The following is a 27,053-nucleotide window of genomic DNA, read 5'->3' as shown; positions in this document are numbered from 1 at the left end:
TTAGAGCACATCTATAAATGCGAAAGCAGTTCCAGCATCCTCAAATATTTGAACATTTCTAAAGTCAGTTAATTCAAAAGAGGCTCTAGACCCCGTTTTCTTCAATATTTTCTTCAGATTGATATTTAGATTATATTGAATACAATTTTCGTTGCATTTCAATAAGATTAGTGCCCTTTCTCAGCCTATGTACTTGTTCTAATGTATTTATCTTCATTTGGAAAAATTTTTATTATTGCTGCTTCTTTAATCATTATTCTATCCATTTTTCTACAAAGTATTTTCTTATTATTTACATATAACCATTCTACATGTAAATTTCTAGTACTAAAATTTTATCTGCTGCAATATTAAAGCTGATTAATTTTCTAAACTCTAATCTTAAAGTTATTGAAATGAAACAACTTTATTGAAAAATTAGAACAGGATAGAGTACATAATATACCAAGTAGACTCCTCAGAGTAACAGTTTGGTATATACTTTTCCATGGCATCAACAAAGCATTCCTTTACTTGAGATTATTTGTAGTATTATCAGAAGTAAGTCAAGATAAGGTGCCCACTGTACCCCCATTTAAAAAAATTTTTGGCCATGCTGTGTGGCTTGCAGGATCTTAGTTCCCTGACCAGGGATCGAACCTGCACCCTCAGCAGTGAAAACATGGAGTCCTAACCACTGGACCATCAGGGCATTCCCTGTACCCCCATTTTGAAGATGCAAGACTAAAAGCATGGGAGGCAGCAAGAAAAGCAGAGACTAAGCCGCCTGGAGCCCCCTGCAGATGGTCGGTTGTAATAGAACCTGTGGCCCCTAGCTTCCATTTTAAAAATTCTCTAACCTGGCTTCTTAATCAGGGCGAGAGAGCTCTGAAGGGTAAGAGAGAGGGGAGTCAATATTAGAAACCAAATTTGCTCAGAGGAACGAAAATGATTAGATGGAAAAGAATAAGTTGACTATCTCAAAAAAACAAAAAAAGAAAGAAAGAAAAAATCATGGAGTATCACACTAACCTGATTGTTTTAATCAAATTCTTTGGGGTTTCTGTTTTTTGTTTGTTTGTTTTATTGAAATATAGTTGATTTACAATGTCCTGTTAGTTTCAGATGTACAGCACAGTGATTCAGTTATACATATTTATGTACATATATATATGTATGTATTCTTTTTCAGATTCTTTTCCCTTATAGGTTATTACAAAATATTGAGTTTAGTTCCCTGTGCTGTACAGTAGGTCCTTGTTGGCTATCTATTTAATATATAGTAGTGTGTATATTTAAATCAAATTCTTTGACCAACACCCAAGGACATTCCATTGAGTAAGAACGCTAAAATACTTTTCATACTTTGGCGTAACTGGGCAATGGTAGAGTTTTTAACATAAAGCCCTAACACTGTGGCTTCCTTCAGCCCATGGGCTTTTAACCACCCACCCACCCACTCTTAGGCAACCAAGGGACTGATTATAGGATAAAAAGCATCAAAATGAAACCCCCACCTCATATTCTAAAATAATGATTCAAAGAGTCCCCAAGTGAATAAGGAAAGGCATTAAGATGATTCCACCACACTATTTTTTGGCAAATAGCAAGAGACACTCCCATGAAACCTGTACAGAAATGCTAGAAGAAAAACAGAATGGACTAGAGGATGTAAATGATAAAGAGTACACTTCAGAAGAACAAAATTTTACATAATTTCTTTGAGTCTCAAGGAGATTAAAGAAAATAAGGACTCTACAAAACAAGAAAAGAATGTCAAATAACCCTAATTCTATCTCTAAACCTCCATATAATCTTTAATAAAACAAGTAAACAAAAGCAGTTTAAGAATTTTTTTCTTCATCTTTAAAATGTAAATGAAAATATATAATCAAGTTATGTAGGAAAGAACTGTCGATACACATTGAACCCACTTAAACACAGAATTAAATTCAAATAACTCTGGTAATTATAGTTAGAAAGTGGAATATAAATCTTATAATCACTGAAAGAAAATTTTAGTGTATTATAATAATTTAACTAATAGTCTGGGACAAAATTCTCAGAGCATGCAAACAAAAATGTGAGGCTGGGGAAAATGGAAAGCAATATTAGAGCCTTATTTTACCTCTCTGTCATAAGGCACGCTCAATAGAAATGTTAATTCTGTGGTGTGATTTTTACCTTGTTTTTATTTTTAAATAAGAAAAAAACACTTTCATATTCTTAAAACTAAGTTCAGGTGGTGGAAGAGACAGGGTCTATTTAATTAGCCTCACGTGTTATGGAACCTTACTTATGGAAGAGATCTCTGAGACTACCTATGAAAATATATCTAATGACCTAACAAATTCTATTGTTTCACTGCAGACTCTGAGCAAAATGATGCCAGTCAGCTGAGCCAACTGTGTACATTCCTCACTCAACCCCAGACAGCTTAATAATAGTTCATTAAGCAGCTAATTAGACTTGCAGTACTTCCAGCCGCAGGCTCACAGACCCCGCCCAGTCGGCACACCTTTGTCATGCTCCTTTCTCCTGGCGCATCTCACTTTGTTTTGCTGCTCAGAAGTGGCCCAAGAGGGATTTTTATGTTCCAGGAAAAACAAGCAAACAATTTTTGTATTTTAAGCAGCCTGTCAGTGCACTGATCTTGATTTGTTTTTGTTGACTATGCTTCAAAAGAGATGCACAAGGGAACTTAGTGATTCTATGGCCTAAATCTGAGAGACTGAAAATAGTTGTTGGGCAGGTGCCAAGAAGCAACACAGGCAGCACGTGTGCAGGACCATAGCTAGTGTGGTTCTTTTGTGAAGAACATCTTGGTCCCATGACCTGAAGGAACTGCCAAATACTTAGATTCAAAGTCCAGTTATTTGGTTCTTGAGATGATAGGGTACTGCTTGTAGAGAATCCTTGCACATAGAATTTTGTCCTGGTCCTGATTTGGCAAAGTGCCAGTTGGTGAACCTCCAGGGCTTGCAAAATGGTCATTTAAAGTTAGATTTTTATTCTTGTTTTAAGAATTGTCACCATAATTGAGTTTATTATTTTCTAAATATATTATTTTATATATTTCAAGCAAACCTTTCATATGTTTTCCAATTATCTTTTCTCATAAATCATAACCTTAAAGAAAAAATGAAATTGACATCAGAACCATTGGCAGGATTTCAGTTCATAAGTGCTGACATCTAGTGGTTGTTGCAATTCTTTGATAAAGTGATAAAGTATCATCCAGGGAGTCTTTTCTGCAGCTTCTATCAGAATAAGTGATTTTAAAAGTACTTACTTCAAAATGTAGTTAATTTTATTTATCCTTATAAAACTCTATGCATTTCAAATAGTTTGGTTAAGAAAAATCAGTCTGAAACCTTGAGATTAAACAAACTTTTTCCCCCTGCAAGTATGCCCTCCACAGGTGTGGTGCTTTCCCATCATAACATCCTGCTCTATGCAGTGATTTTCAGGAAGGGCATGGAGGAGAGGTGGAAAGTCCTAGGTTACAGGTAAGGAGTTTCCTACACCTCTTGAAACTTACTAGTTTTAACTTTGTTTTTAGTGTCTGCTTATAAATGTGGATAGCATTGATGGATGGTCATGATGCTTAAATTCGTTAGAATTTCCTGGAAGCTTAGATCTGGTATTATTTTGGTGATCAAAAATACCACTTAGAATGAAAACACACTTATTAGGCATGTGCCCAGACTAGCCCTAGGAATGCAACATGAATTATTGTGAAACTTAATGTTGAGAAATCCTAAGATCAGGAAAACAAATGTGTCATGAAATAACTGCAATTTAGTATGAGAGGCAGAACTTTTGACTGTGGTAAAGATTGAAAAGCACAAAGGAGGAAATTGGAGAGGTGAAGAAAAAACTTCACATAGAAGTGATCTCTAAACCAGGTTTTGAAGATTATTTGTGAATTATCTAGGTGACAAAAAAGAGGAATTCTAAACAGCCACTTATTCATTAGCCATTCCATAAATATTTGTTGAGCACCTACCATATGGTAGGTGCTGCATGGGGTACAACATGTGCAAAGGCTGGAGATATAAATTGTATTTTAGAGTACGCTATTGCCAAAGCAGAAAATAGCAGAAATTAGGGGAGCAGTAGGAGATGAAGGCGTGTAGTGGGGAAAAACAAATCTGAGTTCAAATCCCATATCCACCACACTTACTTAGTCTATAGACTTAAGCAAGTAACATGAGCTCACTAAATATCAGTTCTCCCATCTGTGCAGTGCAAGAAAGACTGTTTCATAGGTTATTGGGAAAGTTAAATGAGCTAATAGATGTGAAAGTTCCTGGCACTGTATAAGGACTAAAATGTTAGTTATTGTGTCTATCATCTTTTGCTGTGTAATAAACAACCATGAACATATTTTTGGCCTGCAATAATTAGCATTTATTTTCATGCTCATAGGTCTGCAGTTCAACTGCTAATCAGCTGATCTAAGCAGGGGTTGGCTGGGAAGCTCTGCTTCAGGTTGTGGGTCCAGCCCACATATCTCATTCTGGACTCAGGCTGCAGGGACCAAGGGTATCACAGTATGTTCTTAGAGTGATGGCAGAAGAACAAGCCCAACCATGCAAGCTCCTTTTAAGCCCCTGTTCATGTCACATTCCTAACATACCATTGGTCAAAGCAATCCCATGGGCAAGTTGAAAGTCAAAGGGTGGGAAATCACCCTGTGCCTCCATGGAGCCATGACAAGGATGTGGATGTATAATATTACCAAAGGGAATAAGATTTGGTAGTGATTTATTTTGTTATATTTCTTTTGTTGCAAAGGCCTTGTATATCATCCTAAGGAGTTTGGACTTCATCCTGCAGGCAATGGGGAAACACCTGATCAAACCTGTGACTTTAGAACAGGTTCTCCTGATGCCATGGAGAGTAGAATTGAAGAGAAACATGACTGAAAGCAGAAATAACAGTTGCAATAATTTTAATTCTTTTTTTAAATTTTTTATTTTATTTATTTTTATACAGCAGGTTCTTATTAGTTACCCATTTTATACATATTAGTGTATACATGTCAATCCCAATCTCCCAATTCATCCCCTCCACACTTTCCCCCCTTGGTGTCCATACGTTTGTTCTCTACATCTGCATCTCAATTTCTGCCTTGCCAACCGGTTCATCTGTACCATTTTTCTAGATTCCACATATATTTGTTAATAAACGATATTTGTTTTTCTCTTTCTGACTTATTTCACTCTGTATGACAGTCTCTAGGTCCATCCACATCTCTACAAATGACCCAATTTCGTTCCTTTTTATGGCTGAGTAATATTTCATTGTATATATGTACCACATCTTCTTTATCCATTCATTTGTCACTGGGCATTTAGGTTGCTTTCATTACCTGGCTATTGCAAATAGCGCTGCAATGAACATTGGAGTGCATATGTCTTTTTGAATTATGGTTTTCTCTGGGTATATGCCCAAGAGTGGGATTGCTGGGTCATGTGGTAGCTCTATTTTTAGTTTTTTAAGGAACCTCCATACAGTTCTCCATAGTGGCTGTATCAATTTACATTCCCACCAACAGTGCAAGAGGGTTCCCTTTTCTCCACACCCACTACATCATTTGTTGTTTGTAGATTTTCTGATGATGGCCATTCTGACCGCTGTGAGGTGATACCTCACTAAAGTTTTGATTTGCATTTCTCTAATGATTAGTGATGTTGAGCATTTTTTCATGTGTTTGTTGGCCATCTGTATGTCTTCTTTGGAGAAATGTCTATTTAGGTCAACTGCCCATTTTTTAATTGGGTTGTTTGTTTTTTTGATATTGAGCTACATGAGCTGTTTGTGTATTTTGGAGATTAATCCTTTGTCCATTCCTTCATTTGCAAATATTTTCTCCCATTCTGAGGGTTGCCTTTTCATCCTGTTTATGGTTTCCTTTGCTGTGCAAAAGCTTTTAAGTTTAATTAGGTCCCATTTGTTTATTTTTGTTTTTATTCTCATTACTCTAGGAGGTGGGTCAAAAAAGATCTTGATGTGATTTATGTCAAAGAGTGTTCTGCCTGTGTTTTCCTCTAAGAGTCTTATAGTGTCTGGCCTTACATTTAGGTCTTTAATCCATTTTGAGTTTATTTTTCTGTATGGTGTTAGGGAGTGTTCTAATTTCATTCTTTCACATGTAGCTGTCCAGTTTTCCCAGCACCACTTATTGAAGAGGCTGTCTTTGCTCCATTGTATATTCTGACCTCTTTTGACATTGATTAGGTGACCATAGGTGCGTGGGTTTATCTCTGGGCTTTCTATCCTGTTCCATTGATCTATATTTCTGTTTTTGTGCCAGTACCATACAGTCTTGATTACTGTAGCCCTGTAGTATAATCTGAAGCCAGGGAGTCTGATTCTTCCAGCTCCGTTTTTTTTTTTTTTCCTCAAGATTGCTTTTGCTATTCAAGGTCTTTTGTGTTTCCATACAAACTGTAACATTTTTTGTTCTAGTTCTGTGAAAAATGCCATTGGTATTTTGATAGGGACTGCATTGAATCTGTAGATTGCTTTGGGTAGTATAGTCATTTTCACAATATTGATTCTTCTAATCCAAGAACATAGTATATCTCTCCATCTGTTTGTGTCCTCTTTGATTTCTTTCATCAGTATTTTATAGTTTTCTGTGTACAGGTCTTTTGCCTCCTTAGGTAGGTTTATTCCTAGGTACTTTATTCTTTTTGTTGCAATGGTAAATGGGAGTGTTTCCTTAATTTCTCTTTCTGATCTTTCATTGTTAGTGTATAGGAATGCAAGAGATTTCTGTGTATTAATTTTGTATCCTGCAACTTTGCTAAATTCATTGATAAGCTCTAGTAGTTTTCTGGTGGCCTCTGTAGGAATTTCTATATATAGTATCATGACATCTGCAAACAGTGACAGTTTTACTTCTTCTTTTCCAATTTGTATTCCTTTTTCTTCTCTGATTCACATGGCTAGGACTTCCAAAACTATGTTGAATAATAGTGGCTAGAGTGGGCATCCTTCTCTTATTCCTGATTTTAGAGGAAATGCTTTCAGTTTTTCTCCATTGAGAGTAATGTTTGCTGTGCGTCCATCATATATGGCCTTTATTATGTTGAGGTAGGTTCCCTTTATGCCCACTTCCTGGAGAGTTTTTATCATAAATGGGTGTTGAATTTTGTCAAAATTTTTTTCTGCATCTATTGAGATGGTCATATGGTTTTTATTCTTCAATTTGTTAATATGGTGTATCACATTGATTGATTTGCATATATTGAAGAATCCTTGCATCCCTGGGATAAATCCCACTTGATCATGGTGTATGATCCTTTTAATGAGTTGTTGGATTCTGTTTGCTAGTATTTTGTTGAGGATCAATATTGATCTGTAATTTTTTTTTTTGTAGTATCTGGTTTCTTTTTGTCTGGTTTTGGTATCAGGGTGGTGGTGGCCTCGTAGAATGAGTTTGAGAGTGTTCCTTCCTCTGCAATTTTTTGGAAGAGTTTGAGAAAGATGGGTATTAGCTCTTCTCTAATGAAGCCATCTGGTCCTGGACTTAGTTTGTTGGAAGATTTTTAACCACAGTTTCAATTTCAGTGCTTGTGATTGGTCTGTTCATATTTTCTATTTCTTCCTGGTTCAGTCTTGGAAGGTTGTGCTTTTCGAAGAATTTGTCCATTTCTTCCAGGTTGTCCATTTTATTGGCATAGAGCTGCTTGTAGTAGTCTCTTACGATGCTTTGTATTTCTGTGGTGTCTGTTGTAACTTCTCCTTTTTCATTTCTAATTTTATTGATCTGAGCACTCTCCTTTTTCTTCATTGCGGTGCGTGGGCTTCTCATTGCGGTGGCTTCTCTTGTTGTGAAGCATGGGCTCTAGGTGCGTGGGCTTCAGTAGTTGTGGCACACAGGCTCAGTAGTTGTGGCTTGCAGGTTTAGTTGCTCCGCGGCATGCGGGATCTTCCTAGGCCAGGGATCGAACCCATGTCCCCTGCATTGGCAGGCGGATTCTTGACCACTGCACCACCAGGGAAGCCCTGCAATAACTTCTTAATCTAGAGATGACAAAGGCCTGAGCTAGAAATGTGCCTTGGCCTGCATAGAGGCAAGAGACTCCACTGAATAAAGAGAAGAGAGTAATATGGTAAGTTAAATCCTGAGGCTGAATCCTAAAGAATTTATTAATTTTATTTTATTTGCTTTACTTTTTAATTAGAATTTTTTAAATTATTGAATAAATCTGACTAGAACAGTTCTTTAGGTCATGGAATTTAGACTTGATAACGAGAGGTAATCTTAAATTGAATAAGATAATCTCTTTGTCAGATGGATGTAGAAAGTGAGGCTCAGAGGCAGCTTATACTGATTTGTGAAAGCCAATTGCTAAATTTTCAGGAACTTTGTGAGCCAGTTGATTTACACAGTCCTTATTAAAAATTAAATTGTATAAACTTATAATGAAATAAATACTAAAAATAAAGGTAATTATACTGCCTCCAGCCAAGATGGAGTAACAGGAAATGACCTGACTTGTCCACCTGAAAAAGAAAATTTTCAACTTAGACAAAATATATGAAACAACAGTTTTCTAGATACTGGACATCTGGTAACAAAAGACAGCGATCCCTGAGAGATGAGAAACAAACAAAAAGAAGCCTGCAAGTGGCCTCAGCTTACTGCCTTGAGAAAGGTTCCAGGCAATGGAGCAAAGAGGGAGCACACAGCCAGAGCCTGGACCCACTGAGTTGAGATAGAGCTGAGGGTCTAGTGAGACCAAGGCAGCTACAGTTCTCAGGACAAAGTAGCAGAGGAGAGAGCTGCAGGGAGAGAGCATCTTAGAGCTCTGGACAGGGTTCCTCTGGAATATTCTGCAGAGTACTAACCAGTACCTGCATATAACGAAATTACTTGATCCTGGCAAAACAACTATCTGAAAGGATTACCAAAAATAGTATTCTGTGCTCACACATGATGTGAAATAGTACCTGTTCTCACCAGCTGGAAAAACTCATAATTTGGATAAAATACTCAGAAAGGTCTTGCCTCAGTAGTGGGGAACATCTAACTCTAGACTAACTACTGCTCTGTCCTCACCTTAAAAACCCTAAAAATTGAGGCTCAAAAGGAACAAACTGTTTTTAAGTAACTTAACTACATCTCAGAAAAACTCAAGAAAATTTAGAGGAGTACAAAAAAATGCAGCACTCAACAAAGTAAAATTCACAATATCTAATGCAAGATTACCAGGATTGCAAAGAAGCAGGAAAACAGGAGTCATAAAAAGAAAAATTAATCAGTTAAACCAACTCAGAACAGACGCAGAGGTCATAATTAGCAGAAAGACTGTAAAACACTTATTTATTTTAGCTGTATTCCATGTGGTCAACATTTAAGTAGAAACACTGAAGACAAAAAAAGACCCATATATAATTTCTAGAGATGAAACTACAAGGTTGGAGATGAAAAGATATACTATAGAGTGGATTAACAGCTGATTAGACATTGCAGAAAATGGATGAACTTGAATACATAGCTATAGAAGCTGTTACAATGAAACTCAAAAGAGTAAAAGGAATTTTTTTTTTTTTTTTTTTTTGGCTGCGCCCCATGGCATGCTGGTGTGGGATCTTAGTTCCCTGAGCAAGGATTGAACCCATGCCCCCTGCAGTGGAAGCACAGAGTCTTAACCACTGGACCACCAAGGAAATCCCAAGAATTTTTTTAAAAAATGAGTGTCATTAAACTTTGAGATAGAAACAACCCAAACATCCATCAGTAGGTAGATGGATAAACAAATTATCGTATATTCGTACAATGGAATATGCTCAGCAATTAAAAGGATACATTATTGATATATACAACATGGGTGAATCTCAAAATAATTAGTCTGTGAGAGAAGCAAGATAACAGTAGGGTACACACTGTATGATTCTACTCTTATAAAGTCCTAGAAGATCCAAATTACTGTGACAGAGAGCAGATCAATGGTTGCCTGGGGAATAGAGTGAGGATGGGAGGGGCAAAAGGGAGGGGTTACAAAAGGGCACAAGGGAAATTTTTGGGGTGGTGGATATTTTATTGACGGTTTCATGGGTGCATACATATACCAAAAATGATCAAATTGTACACTTTAAGTAAGTGCTATTTATTTTATGCCAGTTAGACCTTAATTTAAAAAAAAAAGTCTGACCCACAGTAGTAATTCAGTAAAATTCAGCTATTTTGAACACACACACACAGGTAAGAAATACTTAGAACTCATCATTTCCTAATGATTTTTCTACATTCTATTGCCATCTATGTACTTGGGGTTACTGTTTACATCTATTATGTGTGTATGGTAGCAGTACTATGTGATGTGCCGCTTTGCATCTCTTCACAACTCCACGTTCAGTGACATCACGCTGGTAGCTTGAAATAGGTCACGGTGGGAACATATACATCACAGAAATTGGCAAATACTACAAATCATGGCCACTCATCTCCCACCACCCCCCATTCCAAGAACCTGTAGTTAGCTAGTTAGAGATACAGGTCTAAAACCAGGTGTCCTATTCCTAAGTCCAATGATCCTTTCACCCAACCATGCCACCCATCTTACCAGCATAACTAGAAACTGCTCAGAGACACGCTGGGGAGGAGGGAGACTGAAGCAGAGACTGAAAGGGCCCTTTCCTTCTGCCTTCCAGCCAGAGGAAGACTTCGAGGCACAAGACATTTTCTTCATTGTTTCCTCTCATTTTCACTTCTTTGCTACCCACCCCCCATTACTCCTTTTCCACCTTTTTTTCATCTGATAAAAGAACAGATCTGCTCTCAGAAAGCAGTGCTTAAAAAAAGGAATATATTATTTATGTTATTTATGGTAGAATTTCAGCAGTCAATGGAAATGATTTTTTTTTTCTAGCAAGGGTTCTTGCCAACACCTCTCTGATTATAACATATGAATATGGCAACTATATTTCTGCCCCCAAATGGGCCATATAACTTGAAGATGAAATTTATGCATTTCCATGGTTTATTTGAAATCTGGATTTTTACCAGAAAATCCACAAATGCTGAATTCCTCAGTCTTTACCAGCCTGTGGGTACAAATGGCATTAAATAAGTGGTCAATCAAATTTCACGTTACTGCCCCCACCTACTATCACTGGACTTACAGGATCCCTCTGAATCTTAAGGAATGATTCATATCAGCTTAGGAAGCCCTCTCATATCTGGGATTCTGGTCACCTGGTTAATGTGAAGGGAAGCCTCTGAAAGTGGTACCTGGCATTGTTGCCCACTTCCAATATAATATTGACTCTATTGAAGGTGCCATCTTTCATTGCTTTCAGAGCTGCCAAATCTGGAGGTGCTGAAGCCGCCCTGCATTTTCTGAAGCTATTGTTGGTGATGCCAAGTCATGTTGTGCTGTGAGAAGACAGATGGATAATACCCCTGTTCCTCACTATGTCCAGCTGTGTTCCCTTAGCTCCTAGAGTGCCGTATAATGTGTTCCTTGGAATTTTTTTTTTGTAACTTCTCTTTCTGGAGGGCTCCAAGTATCCAAGACACAGAACATACTGTTTTCTCCATCTGTGGCCTCAGGTATGTGGTTGGTGGGAGTGTGCAGGTGTGGGAGACAGCAGGGGAGAAAAGTAGAAAAACAAAAGTCTGGTCCAGACATGGCTAAATGCTGATTTTGACTCAGTACGGCCCCGTTACATCCAATAATGTGAATAACCTTCAATTTTTCCTATGGTGGTAAAAACTGGTCTCTTTTAAACTCTCTGACCCAATTCTTGCCATAGAGGTGAGATGTCTGGGCAGCACATACAGAGATGGTCTTTGGTTGACTAAGGAAATTGACGTGTTACATCAGATCATATTGCCCAGTAGCTTAGCTTTTTTTTTTTAACCAATGATCCTTCTCATCCTATCACTTAATCTGGTATGTTTATTTTTGTGGGATAAAAATTGAGAAGGGTACATTTGAAAGGCAGGGAGAAATGCACAACAAAGAACCCTCTCCTGTTCCTTCTTTCAGATAATGTTAGCATTAATTAAGGTATAGATCCTGGCACGTGAAATCAATTTTATAGAGAAAAATGAGGCACTGAGGTGTTAAATGTCTTAAATTTACAAAGGCCCTTAAGGCAGAAATGAACTGAGAGCCTGTGTCCCTCAGCTCCTAGATCCGCAGCCATCCCAGTGTGTTGGCTGCTTATCACCGTATATTATCTACTCAAATCATAAAGTCCCATCTGCTGATAAATGTTATGGAGGAACATCTTTTTGTTATATTTTGATATTTGTTCATGACTGCAGCCCATGCAATTGCTGAGGATTTTCATGTACAGAGCCTTTATATGATGGGTATTTGGGAAATAATGAAAGCCTTACAGAATGGTAGAGAATCTTTTGACAAATCATAAACCCCCAGGAATGCAGTTTTGTTAAATAGTGTGTTTTTACATCTCCTATAATTCTCCAGAGGCAGATGACCTGCAAATACATGAAAATCAAAAACTCTGAAGGTTTAAAATCATACTTTAAGTTCTAAAGCTGCAGAAGCAATTGAATGATTTAGTTCAGGCAGGGGGTTTGTAGGGCTTGGTTCTAATATTAGACAAATCAGTTCCCTCATCTCTAGCTGACCTATTTGTTCATCCATCCAAGTCATTACCCTAATCTCTATAGCTCCTGTGTTCTGTACCATAATTAGCACATATGGGATCCATTTGTAGCAGACAGTGCCACCTCCTTGATAGTAAGTTTAATCTAAATTCATACATTTATGAAAAACTTCCTCCCCTAAAAGGAGTGGCAGATTGATTAATTGAAACAGGTAAGGTGTACCTTGGCAATAGCTGTCAGGCAAATGCAGAACTCTCTTCACTCCAGACGTGAGTACTGCTCTATAACGTGACACTGGAGACCTCTTCGCTACATGAGTGGGTATGTCCAGTACCTTATGGAGGTGGGAGGTAATGATTGCACAAAACTAGTTAACTGAATGGCTGTGCAATGACCACTCCTACTCATCTGATCATATTCTATTAGCTCCTTTATATATCTTTTGAAATTATATATGAAAGCTGTGTTCTGCAAAAGTAAGAACTGTGAACTAGAGAAAATACGTAAATATGTTTATATAATTATATATACACATTTTATATATTCAGTATCATATATGTATTATATATATAACATATATTTCATCTATTTCTTATATCTAAATACACACACCTATCCACATACAAGTTTTCTCCATATAATATAGAAGGAAAGTTTTCTTCTCTCGAGTTATTGCTTAAACAGTTCTGTCATGAAGAAGAAAATCAAGGAGGGTAGTGATATTCCACTTGAGTTTGTCAGCAGTCTTTCTTATTAATTTACTCCTATAAACATTGCTGCTCATAGGGAATGGACACATATCCTTTTCCAAAAGACAAATTAATTTTAACTTTCAAAAAAACCAAAACATAAATAGCATGGCCATATCATTTCTTTGAAAAAAAGAATGGCACATCTTCTTTAGAAAGTTATTTGTATTTCTCTGGTTTTCATTGATAGACCCTCATCCCACTACTTTCTTTAGACCAATTAACTCCAATCTTCTAACTATTTTCCTGGTAGGAGTTGGCAAATTATGTCCTATGGATCAAATCTGGCTTGTGGTCTGTCTAAGAATTTTTTTAACATTTTGAATTGTTGCTTAAAAAATTTTTAAATGAAGGAGAATATGTGATGGAGAAGAATATGGGGTCTACAAAGGCCTAAAAATATTTACTATCTGGCCCTTTATAGAAACAGTTAGTTGACACCTTTTCTAGGAGTTGGCTCCAAGGCCCTAGTCATAGCATATGCAGAATAAAAATCATTATGGTCCAGGCTTGGCCCTTGATATTCCCAGTTATTAGACAAGACCTGAATGTCTTAGGCAGTGGTATAGTTTCCTGTATATCTCTGACAAGAAAATGCATCTCTTATATAGAAATTTATCCTGTAACCAACAAAGCACGAACTTGGAAAAAGTACACATGGAGCATTGAAGAATTTTGAGGACATCCATGTAGTCAGTCACATTATACCAAATCCATTGAGGAGGTCAATGAACTTATGTTAATACCACATTACATTTGCATCCATGATAATTATGCTGGTGATGTAGCAAAATAAAGTGCGTATATGGTCTTCTACTACTTCTGCTTGCTTATTTGCCAAACTCTTGAACTTCTAGTTAGAGTTTCTTCCCACTTAGTTGGCCAACACTGTCAATCTCTGAGAAAAGAGCCTCTGATGTTAACCATCTTACCTCCTGTACTCTTGGTTTGCTTCTTTTAATAAGACTGTCCTTTATTTAAAATATGTAAAAAGAGATTATAAGGATTCTGTTCTTACCCTTAAGTAAGAGGTGACTTTCTTCTTGAATGGAAAAAACTTTTCTCTATATACTCTGCTTACTTATCTATTTTTCCCAATTGTGTTCGCACCCCTTTATCTATTGGGGATAAAATCAAGACAAAATGTCTTCTCAACTAATATGCACATATACACACACACACACTTGTGGTTTTCTTCCTAAATCAGGTTCATATAAAGTCATTTTTTGTCTTGACAGGAAAAAAAAGTTAAAATGAAATTCCTAAAATAAAGATGAGAATAATCATATCAGTACTCATCATTTTTCCCCCTTCCCCAATTACCTCATTCTTCTTTTCATTCTGTTTTGTTTGTTTTTTTAATCTTCTCTGGGTTAGAGCAAAATAATCGGTAGTGAATTAAGGTATTTGCTTCTAAAATGTCAAGACCATGAGGGCTCCAGAGGACCTACGTCACAGTTGTAATCAATGGCCTCCATTTAATGCTGTTCACACCTGTGAGCAGCGCAAATCTGTTAGCTGTTATCTGTCCACACAGGATTATTGCTTAAAACCATTGTCTCACTATTATTGGCATGCATTGAGTACTTGTGGACTTGAATCCAACTGAATTGAATTGAATCAGATCAAAGGGCAGGAAGACCTTATTCTCTGTGCACTGTTGTTGGCAGCTGCTTGCCTGCTGCTTCACTTGAAAGTGCTGTTTCTAGTTCTCAAGTCTGAATTCCTTCCCTTTCTATTTTATACAGCCTTAGCTTGTACCCCAATCCTTATTTTTGTTCTCAGATTGGACTTTTCCTTTCCTTGAGTGTGACGCCTGGATATCTGATTTTAAGACCTTTACCATGCCTCTGCCTGGGCTCTGTGGATGCCAGATTGGCCTCTGCAGTTGGCCTCTGAACTGTGCCTGTGCTTTCACTCCAGCCACTACTGCATGATACACAATAAAATATGCTTTTCTATAAAAGCAAACTATCCAAAGTAGAGGTGGTGCAGCACTATTTACAATAGCCAGGATATAGAAGCAACCTAAGTGACCATCAACAGATGAATGGATAAAGATGTGGCATATATATACAATGGAATATTACTCAGCCATAAAAAGGAACGAAATTGAGTATTTGTAGTGAGGTGGATGGACCTAGAGTCTGTCATACAGAGTGGACTAAGTCAGAAAGAGAGAAACAAATATGGTATGCTAACACATGTACATGAAATCTAAAAAAAAATGGTTCTGATGAACCTAGGGGCAGGACAGGAATAAAGACGCAGACGTAGAGAATGCACTTGAGGACACGGGGAGGGGGAAGGGTAAGCTGGGACGAAGTGAGAGAGTAGCATTGACATATATACACTACCAAATGTAAAATAGATAGCTAGTGGGAAGCAGCTGCATAGCACAGGGAGATCAGTGCTTTGTGACCACCTAGAGGGGTGGGATAGGGAGGGTGGGAGGGAGACACAAGAGGGAGGGGATATGGGGATATATGTATACATATAGCTGATTCACTTTGTTATACAGCAGAAACTAACACAACATTGTAAAGCAATTATACTCCAATAAAGATGTTAAAAAATATACTTTTATGATACAGAAAGCACAAAACAAAACGAAACAGAGGTGGTAAGGGCACGCACATCACTGTCCATGGTCCTGAATTTACCACTGCGCTAAAACACCCCGGTGTTGTCTTCTCTGATCTACCTACACTCCATTTATCTTGCTCTCCAGTCTGGTTCACGGTCTTGGCCTCTGAATTCTGTTCTGCCAAGCATTGGACGTGAACACTATTTTAAGTTGCAGAGCACCTCCAGGAAGATGCTATGTGGAGGCCCTGAAATAGTGAACTTGGCCTGCATCTGCCACCTGAGTTTATTTTCATTTGATCAAAACATGTTTACAACCAAAGACCATGGCTTGAAAGAAAATGTTAAGTGTGGGTACAAATCTTAGAACTTTTTTCCAAGTTATTTTATTTGCTGATCCCTCTATTTTACTCAACTCTTTAACTACCTGTCAGTGCACACTGATAGGTTTATATACATAATTATCATTGTAGTTCTTTGCACAGGATTTTTATATTTTTTGGTATTTCATTTTTGTCACAGGGATAGAGAAAAATCTTAGAGGATCTAGATTTTAAATAAGCTTGCCCAGATAGTTGTGAAACTCTGATAAATGACCTTGTCATTAATGAAAGATGATTTCAAAGCCTAGTTAAAACCGTTGAGAATGGTGAGTGGATCAGAATCCAGATATTTATAAAAATCTCTTGGGCTTCCCTGGTGGCACAGTGGTTAAGGATCCACCTGCCAATGCAGGGGACATGGGTTCAAGCCCTGGCCCAGGAAGATCCCACATGGCACAGAGCAACTAAGCCCATGCGCCACAACTACTGAGCCTGTGCTCTAGAGCTCACATGCCACAACTACTGAAGCCCGTGCACCTAGAGCCTGTGCTTCGCAACAAGAGAAGCCACTGCAGTGAGAAGCCCGCGCACCGCAAGTAAGATTAGCCCCTGCTCACTGCAACCAGAGAAGACCCGTGCACAGCAACGAAGACCCAACAGCCAAAAAATAAAATAAATAATAAATAAATTGATTAAAAAAATCTCTTCTTTAGAGAAAGATGATTACAAAGAGGAAGAAGTTATATGAATAGAGAAAGTAAAGTTTTCATTTTAGGCAAACATATTTGGCCATAAATTGATAATCACTGAAGCTGGATTATGGATACTTGGGGGTTACTTATGAATATTCCCTCTACTTTGGTTTGTGTTTGGCAAACGTAACAAAAAGTTTTAAAAGTTGTTTTAGATAGTTGGGAACAAAATAAGAGACCTATGAATAAAATCATACTACATCTATATAATAAAATACCAGATACATATTAAAATGATTTCTGAATGTTTTATGTAAGTATGCTTATAATATAACTGTGTCACAGTAACAGAGCTATTAGGGGCATGGGAAATTCTATCAAGTCCGTGTCAAATCCTGCTCTACCAGTTCATGTGGTTTTTCTGTTTTGTTTTGTTTTTCAACTGGCAAGATTAATACTAAATACAACTTGGGATTTTTTTGATAAAAACTTAAGAAATATAGAGACATTAAAATAAATGTATAAATTTCTGCATGTGGCCTTAGCTTTACTTCTCTCAATATAATGTCCCTCCTCAGAAGTAACACCTTTATCAGTTTCATGGGTATTACCCTTGAAGATTTTTTTAAAAAATGAATTAATATCAATGTGTAAATTTATAAATATATAGTTCTATTATACATATATGTGTTAACAAATTGTGTGTTTTTCTGTCAATTGAATTTTAAACTTAATTGCATTTGAGAGATAATAATAATCATTAAAAAGGAATTTAGGGACTTCCCTGGTGGTCCAGTGGTAAAGAATCCACCTTACAGTGCAGGGGATGCGTGTTGGATCCCTGGTCAGGGAACTAAGATCCCATATGCCGCGGGGTACCTAAGCCCACGTGCCTCAACTAGAGAGCCCATGCGCCATGGAGCCCGCGTGCCACAACTAGAGAGAGAAAATACACATGCCACAGCTAGAGAGAAGCCTGCGTGCCACAATGAAGAGCCCACACCACAATGAAAGATCCCGCATGCCGCAACTAAGACCTGACGTAGCCCAAAAAAGGTTTTTTAATAGATTTTTTTTAAATAATAAAAAATAAAATAAAAAGGAATTCACTCATCTATTTAAAATACCTATTTCATCTTAGAACTGAGTCTGTTGTCTCATTATTCTAATGACAAGCTTCTGAGCCTTCCTGGTATAGAAGGAAAAAAAAGGATGCAGTTTTAAAGATAAAAGAAAATATTTATCACCTATTATTACCACAGTCCATGTAAGTATGGCTAATTGTTAGCCTGAGCTTATAAAATACCTGGCAGTAATGATTTGGAAATACTTCTCTGGTTTTCCCAGAGTCATGGTACTGAGCCAAAATTAGACTTCCAATCATGGTGGATTCTGCTCTGGTCCATAATTACACCCTAACGTGCAGAGTCTGACAGCTTTGTTCTGGGTCATCCATGTGCTCATGACTGCCTGTCAGTTGTTCTCCATTACTTTTATTGAGCATACAATTACTGCAATTACAGCATCAAAGCACTGGCAGGGACGTAAACAATTATCTGATTTGCTTAACGAGGGTGATAGCACAAAGCCACCCCATATTATTGACATGTTGATGTCTTAAAACATTACCTGCTTCCTTAAATCCCAGATACTTTTCCCTCTTGCATTAGCTGTTTGTGTGTGTGTGTGTGTGTGTGTGTGTGTGTGTGTTCCCAGCTCTATTGAGATGTAATTTTGTAAGTTTAAGGTGCACAGTGTATTGATTTGATACATTTATAAATTGCAAAATGATTACCATCTCCATCCTATCACATTGTTACCATTTATTTTTTTGTGGTGAGAACATTTAAGATCTACTCTCTTAGCAACATTCAAGTATATGATACAATATTATTACCTATAATCACCATGCTGTATATTACATCCCCAAACTTGTTAATCTTATAACTGGAAGTTTGTACCCTTTAACCAATATCTCCCCTTTTCCCCCACCCCCATCCCCTGATAACCACCACTCTACTCTCTGTTTCTCTGAAGTTTGTCTTTTCTAGATTCCACATATAAGTGATATTATACATTATTTGTCTTTCTCAAAATCCAGATTTTTGCTTTCACGTAAGTAACATTACCTCAAACATCACTGAGGCATATCAGCCAATGGTGTTATAAGACATTGACTTTTAAATACTTTATGATAGAATTTCTGTGTATATGAAATTGATAAAACCTGGGTTACTTTTCCTGAGGCTATGTAGCCTCTTACCAATGAGACTTGCTGCTGGGGTGATATCTTTTAACATTTTCTACTGAAAATCATGTGTCCCTTCCATATGCAGGAGCATATTTCCAGAATCAAATCTGTAGTGAGATTTTCATAAGAGGCAGTATGTCTTGTAGAAGAGTAGCTATTGTAGGGAGGAGCAAGGAGAATATAGAGATAGAAAGACCTCAATGAAATCACTTAGTGAGGGAGCCAGACAGTAAAACAACCTAACACATGGTGATTAAAGTGTAATATATGTGTGTAGAATAAACAATGGGATCCTAGAGGGCATACCCCTAACTCATCTAAGGAGTGTCATGAGCTGAGTCTTGAAGAAAAAGTAGGAATTAAGCAAGTAAATGAGGCTGGAGGAACATTCCAAGGAAAGGTAACAGCACATCATAGATGTGATATGTGAGAAAGCACTATATATTTGGAGAACAAATATTTTGTCATGGTTGGAGTGAGGGGTTCATATAGCAGAATATCAAAAGAAGATGAAGCTGAAAATGGAGATTTAGAAGGGCCTTGCATGCCATTCCACTAGTCTGAACTGTGTTCTGAACGTGATAAAGACCACTTGACAGGGAATTCCAGGGCGGTCCAGTAGTTAAGACTCCCTGCTTTCACTGCTGAGGGCCCGGGTTCAATCCCTGGTCGGGGAACTAAGATCCCACAAGCCGCGCAGCACGGCCAAAAGAAAAAAGGAAAAAAAAAAACCCACCACTTTACAGACTTTAAGTAGGGGAATGATATGATCAAGTATTTGAAAGACATTTGTGTAATAGAAGTATGGAAGATTGATTGCAGGGGGCGAGGCCTGACTCAAGTGAACCAAGTCGGATACTATAGCAAAAAATAGTCTGCTGTGCATCAGACTCTTTCTGCAGAGTGATCCTGATTGTAACCTGGCTGCTGTCCAGATTCCCTTGGGTTTGCCTTGTTCCCAAGCCTGGCTGTATTTTTCCTAGTAACTCCTCTTTAGCTTAAATCAGTCATAAGTTTCTGATGCTTGCGATCAAGTTCTTTGATGGATACTAGCAAATTTGGAGGGTAGAATGGTGTAGGGCTGTAGAGAAAATGTTTTTATGTGTCTATCTAGCTAGGGCTTTCTGAACAAATGTTACTGCAACTTGGTTCTACCAAGCCCTTAAAGGTGACTTACGACTAATTAGATAATGAGAGTTCTGTAGAGATTTACCTCAGAGAGGCATGTGTTTAGAGTTGCGGAGGGAGGGGTGAAAGCCAGGACCTTAAAGGCATCTGTGGGTTGTAAAGCTGAAGACAATGGTCTTTTCCACGAGAGGTTTATTTACATGAGAATCCAGGATCCTTTCCATTCTACCTCCAAGGAGACTTTCTGTGGGGAAGGGGACAGCTGCTTGATTCTTTTATATAAATGTCCTGATTCCTTTTGGTTGGTGGTGGGGAACCCTTTCCTGCAATACAATCCCTGTATTTGTAGAGTAATATCTGGCTTTTGTTGTATCACCCCAGGGGAAAGAATAGGGACTTGGGGAACCACAGGGTGCTTACTTGGTTTAAAGTGAATAATAACGATCTGTCTCTACTCCAGAAACCTCGTGTGTGTGTGTGTGTGTGTGTGTGTGTGTGTGTGTGCGTTCAGGATAATATTAACAAACAAGGAAAGAGAGAGGAAGAAATAGTAATATGTTCATGTATCTTGGAGACATCAATGGACTGAAGGTAGCAGTTTTCAGGAGGTCACAGAGGAAGGACAAGGGGACTAAATTTGAAACGGTGGCAAAAGATAAGAAATGGATCAAAGTTGCATTAAGAAAAAAGTTGTGACTGTAGAGAACTGATGGAGAGAAACAGGAGGAAAGAACTAAGGGCTAAACACTTGGAGAACTCACATCCTCAGGGACAGGGTCTAATCCATTAGCCAGGAAGTTAGAATAGGAATGCTTACCCTCCAGAACCTCATTCATGCCAACAAGTATTTGTGCTCCTACACTTGCCAAGTACTGTGCTAGGTTCTGAGGATATAACAATGAACAAAAATAAACAAAGGTCCTACCCTCAAGAAGCATAAAGTCCAGTGCAGGGAGACAAACAACTCTATGTGTCAGGCAGAAATAAATATACTATAATGAGAAAAAATAAAACAAGATGAAGGAGCTAGAAGATGACAGGAGGGGTCAGATGGATATGTTTAAAGATAAGCTGAGGTATATTAAATTTTTTAAGAGTTTATCTGAGCAAAAATCCATTCAGATTGGGCAGCATCCAACCGGAAGTGGTTAGAAGTGCTCCACTAACAGGAGCTGGGGCAAGACTTTTATAGAGAAGACATGGAAGCGAAGCAAGGAAATTAGATGATTGGCTATAGCTTAAGTGGTTGCCTTATTTGGGAAAGCCTAGTTGGCTCTTTGTGATTGGCTGTCCTTAGGTTTTGAGTTCTTAGAACTGAGGCACTTACAGGCTTAGTATCTGGTTAGCTTACAGAGACGGCCTCAGTCTAATGGCCTCCTTGTTTAATTAATTTAACAGTATTAATTTATACAGGACAGTGGTCAAGGGCTTCCCTGGTGGCACAGTGGTTGAGAGTCCGCCTGCCGATGCCGGGGACATGGGTTCGTGCCCCGGTCCGGGAAGATCCCACATGCCGCGGAGCGGCTGGGCCCGTGAGCCATGGCCGCTGAGCCTGGGCGTCCGGAGCCTGTGCTCTGCAACCGGAGAGGCCACAACAGTGAGAGGCCCGCGTACAGCAAAAAAAAAAAAAGATACGTGCAAAGGTTTGTCTTTTGATAGATATCGCCAAACTGTCCTCCAGATGAGTTATACTAATTAACATTACCTCAACGATACAGGAAAGCTGTTCAATTTCCCATCAAACCCATTCCAAGCAGGTTATTCCACTGAAACCACACTTGTCAAGGACACAAATGACCTCAAACTGCCAAATTCAGTAGTCGATTTTCAGTCTTATTACTCTAACTCTCAAGAGTGCTTTAAACACTTTTTTCACTTGGTTTCTAGTCTACCAAATACCACTGATTGCACCTTCTTAGCCTGCTGTGCTGGATCTATCTACACTTCCCTATCTGTAAATGTTGGATGGCTTATTACCTCAAATTTCCCTATCTACGGTCATTCCCTAAGGGGTCTCATTCAGTTCCGTTGTTTTATTTTTTACTTATTTATTTTTTAAATTTATTTATTTGGCTGCGCCGGGTCTTAGTTGCGGCAGGTGGGATCTTCGCTGCTGTGTGTGGGATCTTCATTGAGGCATGTGGGATCTTTTTCAGTTGCAGCATGCAGGTCCTAGTTCCCTGACCAGGGATCAAACCCAGGCCCCCTGCATTGGGAGCGCAGGGTCTTAACCACTGGACCACCAGGTAAGTCCCAGTTCTGTTGTTTTACTACAATCTAATGCTGATGAGATATGTAATATGAGAAATGTATTATATCTAATCCTGACCTCTTTCCTCAATGCCAGACTCATAATCCAGCCTTCAACTTGACATTTCCTCTTAGATGTCTAGTAAGCATAAAAGGACTCTTGATTTCTCCCATCTGCAACCATCTCCTCCTCCAGTGTCCTCCATATCAATACATGGCCCAATAAGGACTTACAGTATAGCACAGAGAACTATACTCAATATTTTGTAGTAACCTATAAGGGAAAAGAATCTAAAATATATATATATACGTATAACTGAATCACTTTGCTGTACACCTGAGGCTAACACAACATTGTAAATCAACTACACTTCAATTAAAAAAATTGAGAATGAAAAAAAAAATACATGGCAACCCCAGTCACCCAGAAACTCGGGACAAAATCCTTAGGCTCTAAATCTTAGACTCTTGTCTTCCCTCTTTCTCTGAAACTCCTCATTCTATCTACCAGCAAATTCTTGAAAACTATCATATCTTACCACCTTCAGTGAAGTAGTTATCTTAGTTCAAGCCACCACCATCCCTGTACTGAATTGTTCCAATAGCTTCCTAACTGACCTCCTAGTTTGCAATTTTTTACTCCTACAGTTTGCTTTCTGCTCAGTAGCTAGGGAAATATTTAAAAAATATACATTAGATTACATCACTCCATAGGTTCAGACCATTTGGTGATTCTTCAAACTATGGTCTCTTACGTCATTTCCTTGCACTTTCTCCCAAGCTCCCTGTATTTTAATTACCCTAGGCTTTGTGCTATTCCTCAAACACCCCAAGGTCTTTCCCATTTCATGACCTTTGTACTTCTGGTTCCTTCTGCTTTTTTCCCCTAGCACTTTTAGATAGCTAATATTATATTATTTATTTTTATTTTCATATATTAAGTTTCCTCTACTTGAATGTTAACCCATGAGGACAGGGATATTGTCTGTTTTACTTATAGCTATGTCCCCAGTACGTAGAACAGTGCCTGGAATGGAATAGATACACAATAAATATGTGTTCAGTGAATTAAAACGTGTGTGTCTTGGACTTCCCTGGTGGTCCAGTAGATAAGACTCTGTGCTTCCACTGTGGGGGACACGGGTTTGATCCCTGGTCGGGGAATTAAGATCCCACATGCCACGTGACGCAGCATGGCCAAAACAAAACAAAAAACCCGCGTGTCTTAATCTGTTTTCTGCCAAGTATTTCACCTCTGCCCCATCTCCACCACCAGCTCTCGCTTGCTATTTTCTTAAAGACAAGGACAACACCTTATATTTAATCAGTGTCTCCTTCAGCATGAAGCACAGGCTCTGCCCTCTTTCCACCTGTTGAACACTTGATGAAATAGTGATTTGGAGAAATAAAGAGGTGTCAGAAGGATGAAAGGCTTTCTTTTAGCCTTACAGTCTGATGCTATCTTCCAAAAATGTTTAAAGTTATAATCAATTCAATTATAAAAAGCTGTTCAGAAAAGAATAATATAGTAGCTATTCTATAACTGTAATAGAATAGCTATTATAGAATAGTGCCAGCCTAGTGGCACTTCTGTGAGCATCACTATAAGCGGTTCATAGCCATGTGGGTCCCTCAGTGAGAATCAGACACCTTCCCACCCTCAGTGCTCCTGAGAACAGCCCCTTCCAGAAATGAGGTGGTCAGAGCCATCTAATTCTCTAACAGAAAGCTGGGTCTGAGCACAGGAGTACAGGTGATCCCCCCAACCCCTGGACAATTTCTCAGACATCAAGTCTAGAGCACCCACTTCCCCTTTCATCTGCCTTCTGCCCCAATCCCCACCAAACCTCTCTCCACATGACCCAGGAAGTGTAACTGGATCCATTGTCTTGAAATTCAGAGAAAGAAAAAGAAACTAAAGATTCTGTAGAGATTAATCAGGAAGATGAAAAGAAATCATTCCTCACCAACTTAGTGCTCAGCTAAGAAAGTACCATTAAGCATCAAAGATTTGCTACACTCTACTTCTACATCTACATACCTCCATTTCCAGGTATGCACATTTTAGGTAATTGTGAAGAAAAGATAGATCCATCATTTTTATTGTTTTTTGGCATGAATTTCCATATGAAGTGTAGCCCTGCCTTTGTGAATGCTATAGGCATACTAAGTCATAAATGTAATTTGAAGAACCAGTGCCCAAAATGTTGAAATGTAGGGGTTAAACTGGAGCTGTGGGATTAGGTAGGAAGCAGGTGGGGGCACAGAAATTAATGGTTAATAAGGGAGATTTAAGGTTAAATAAGGACTTTGGAGCTGTGGTATGTGTCCAGGTGAAATAAAGCTGTAAGAAAACTGCTCTCTCTCGACAGCATGAAATCCACCACCTCCAAGGCTCAGAGTAAGGAGACTGACCAAACATTCTCGACCCTGTCCCGAATGGCCAATTTGGGTCAAGAGAGTGGTGAGGAGGCAGTCTTCCACAATGGCTGTTACAGAGGGTAGAGGGGACAGCAAATTCTGCTAGATCAGCTCAGCTTACTTTAAAAAAACAAAAACAAAAACAAGTGATAATATATTCAATTAATCAAGAATTCCTGGGGTGTGGTAGTGCTAAAACTGAAGGATTCAGGAGATAAATGCAAGACTGGAAGTACGAACAAAAGAAGCAAAAAATTTACAAGAACATTTTGGAAGAATAGATGTCAAGGATGTGCCAAATAAGGATGCTATTTCCCAGACACAGACTTGTAGGATTGAATAAATAAGTCCACATCCTCTGTATTGGCCAAATTATTTTGCATCTCTCAGCTTCTACCTTTTGGGGAACTACATCTCCCATGTACGTGGTTTTTAAGAGAGCAGCCTATTTAAATAGCCTGACCCTGCACCTTGATCCAAGAATGAGCCATCAAGAAAAGCTGTAAGATATGAGATCATGTGTCCCTCCATGAAATGAAGAAAGAAAGAAGTGAAATAAGACAGATACTGTAATTACCCCCATTTTGCAAATGATGAAAATGGAGGTTTCCAGAGGCTAAGGAAGTTTTTTCAAGGCGCATGGTTAGTACGGATAGAGCCAGGAATTCTAATCGTAGCCTGTTTCCCTCTAAGACAAATCCTGGTTGCAGTAAGCACTCAATAAGTGCAGACAATTATTAAAACAGGACTGGAAAGGTTATTTGAGAACCGATTGTGTCAGGCTTCGAATAGCGTGCTTAGGAGGTTAGACTTTAAATTATGGAGAATGGGGACAGCTGCATAGATTCTGAGGGAGGAAGTGAAATGTTTCCAGTTGTTCTTTAAGAAGATAACTCTGACAAAGAACAGAGAGAGTTCTAATGGTGCCTCCATCCCTTGGGGGTCCTTAAGCCATCCGCTTGTATTAATAAATTTTTTATTTGACATATGCTAGCTGAAGTCACTTTCCTGTCACTTGCAACTGGAAAAGTCCTGATTAATAAATTTCATTTTGCTGATGAGGAAACGTGAAACCAGACAGTTGAAATGAATCACAGTTTTCTGGTCTCAATGTCAGTACTATGTCTCCAATATGTAGCCCTAAACCACCCTACCCTGAGAAATTAGACCTTTTCCTTTTTTTAACTGCACTATTTGTCTTGAAGAAAAGGTGAACAAAATAATTCTTCTTCAGGGGCAATTGAAAGTGACTTTTAAATATAATTGAAACCCACACCAATACGGATGTGGAAAACCAGCACTCAGAAAACAGGCCTTTACTAAATATATCTAGCATAGGATTATCCCATACTCCAGACTCAGCCTTGATAAGGCTCTTCAGATTCTGCAATCTAATGATTTGGAGTTATGCAATAGAATATGCAACTTTTTTTTTTTGAAGATGTTGGGGGTTGGAGTTTATTAATTATTTTATTTATTTTTGCTGTGTTGGGTCTTAATTTCTGTGAGAGGGCTTTCTCTAGTTGTGGCAAGCGGGGGCCACTCTTCATCGCGGTGCGCGGGCCTCTCACTATCGCGGCCTCTCTTGTTGCGGAGCACAGGCTCCAGACGCGCAGGCTCAGTAGTTGTGGCTCACGGGCCTAGTTGCTCCGCGGCATGTGGGATCCTCCCAGACCAGGGCTCGAACCCGTGTCCCCTGCATTGGCAGGCAGATTCTCAACCACTGTGCCACCAGGGAAGCCCCCAGAATATGCAACTTTTGAACAACTTTTTTCCTCTCAAAAGAACTTACTCCTGACAACTACTAACTTTGGAGTCATCTTTAACTCTTACCCATCTAGTCCACTGTTCATGTAGAGTCAAAATTCTGCATCCTGTCAATCCACAGTACCCATATCTGTCTTTTTCCTTCACTCCCACCCTAGCACAGTGTTTTTTTTCCACTCACCTGTACAAGTGGCCTCTTAACTCATTCAGCTGTTACCATTCTCTTCCACTACCATCTAATTGTGTTGCCCCTTGCTGTTTAAAGAACTGGCTTCAAGCTCCTAAGCATGACATTCAAGGCTA

This window comes from Delphinapterus leucas, chromosome 12 (genome assembly GCF_059928025.1).
Source record: "Delphinapterus leucas isolate spDelLeu-1000000601 "Yukka" chromosome 12, BTC_Dleu_Yukka2, whole genome shotgun sequence".
NCBI classification, from domain to species: domain Eukaryota; kingdom Metazoa; phylum Chordata; class Mammalia; order Artiodactyla; family Monodontidae; genus Delphinapterus; species Delphinapterus leucas.
This window is presented reverse-complemented; position numbering follows the sequence as displayed.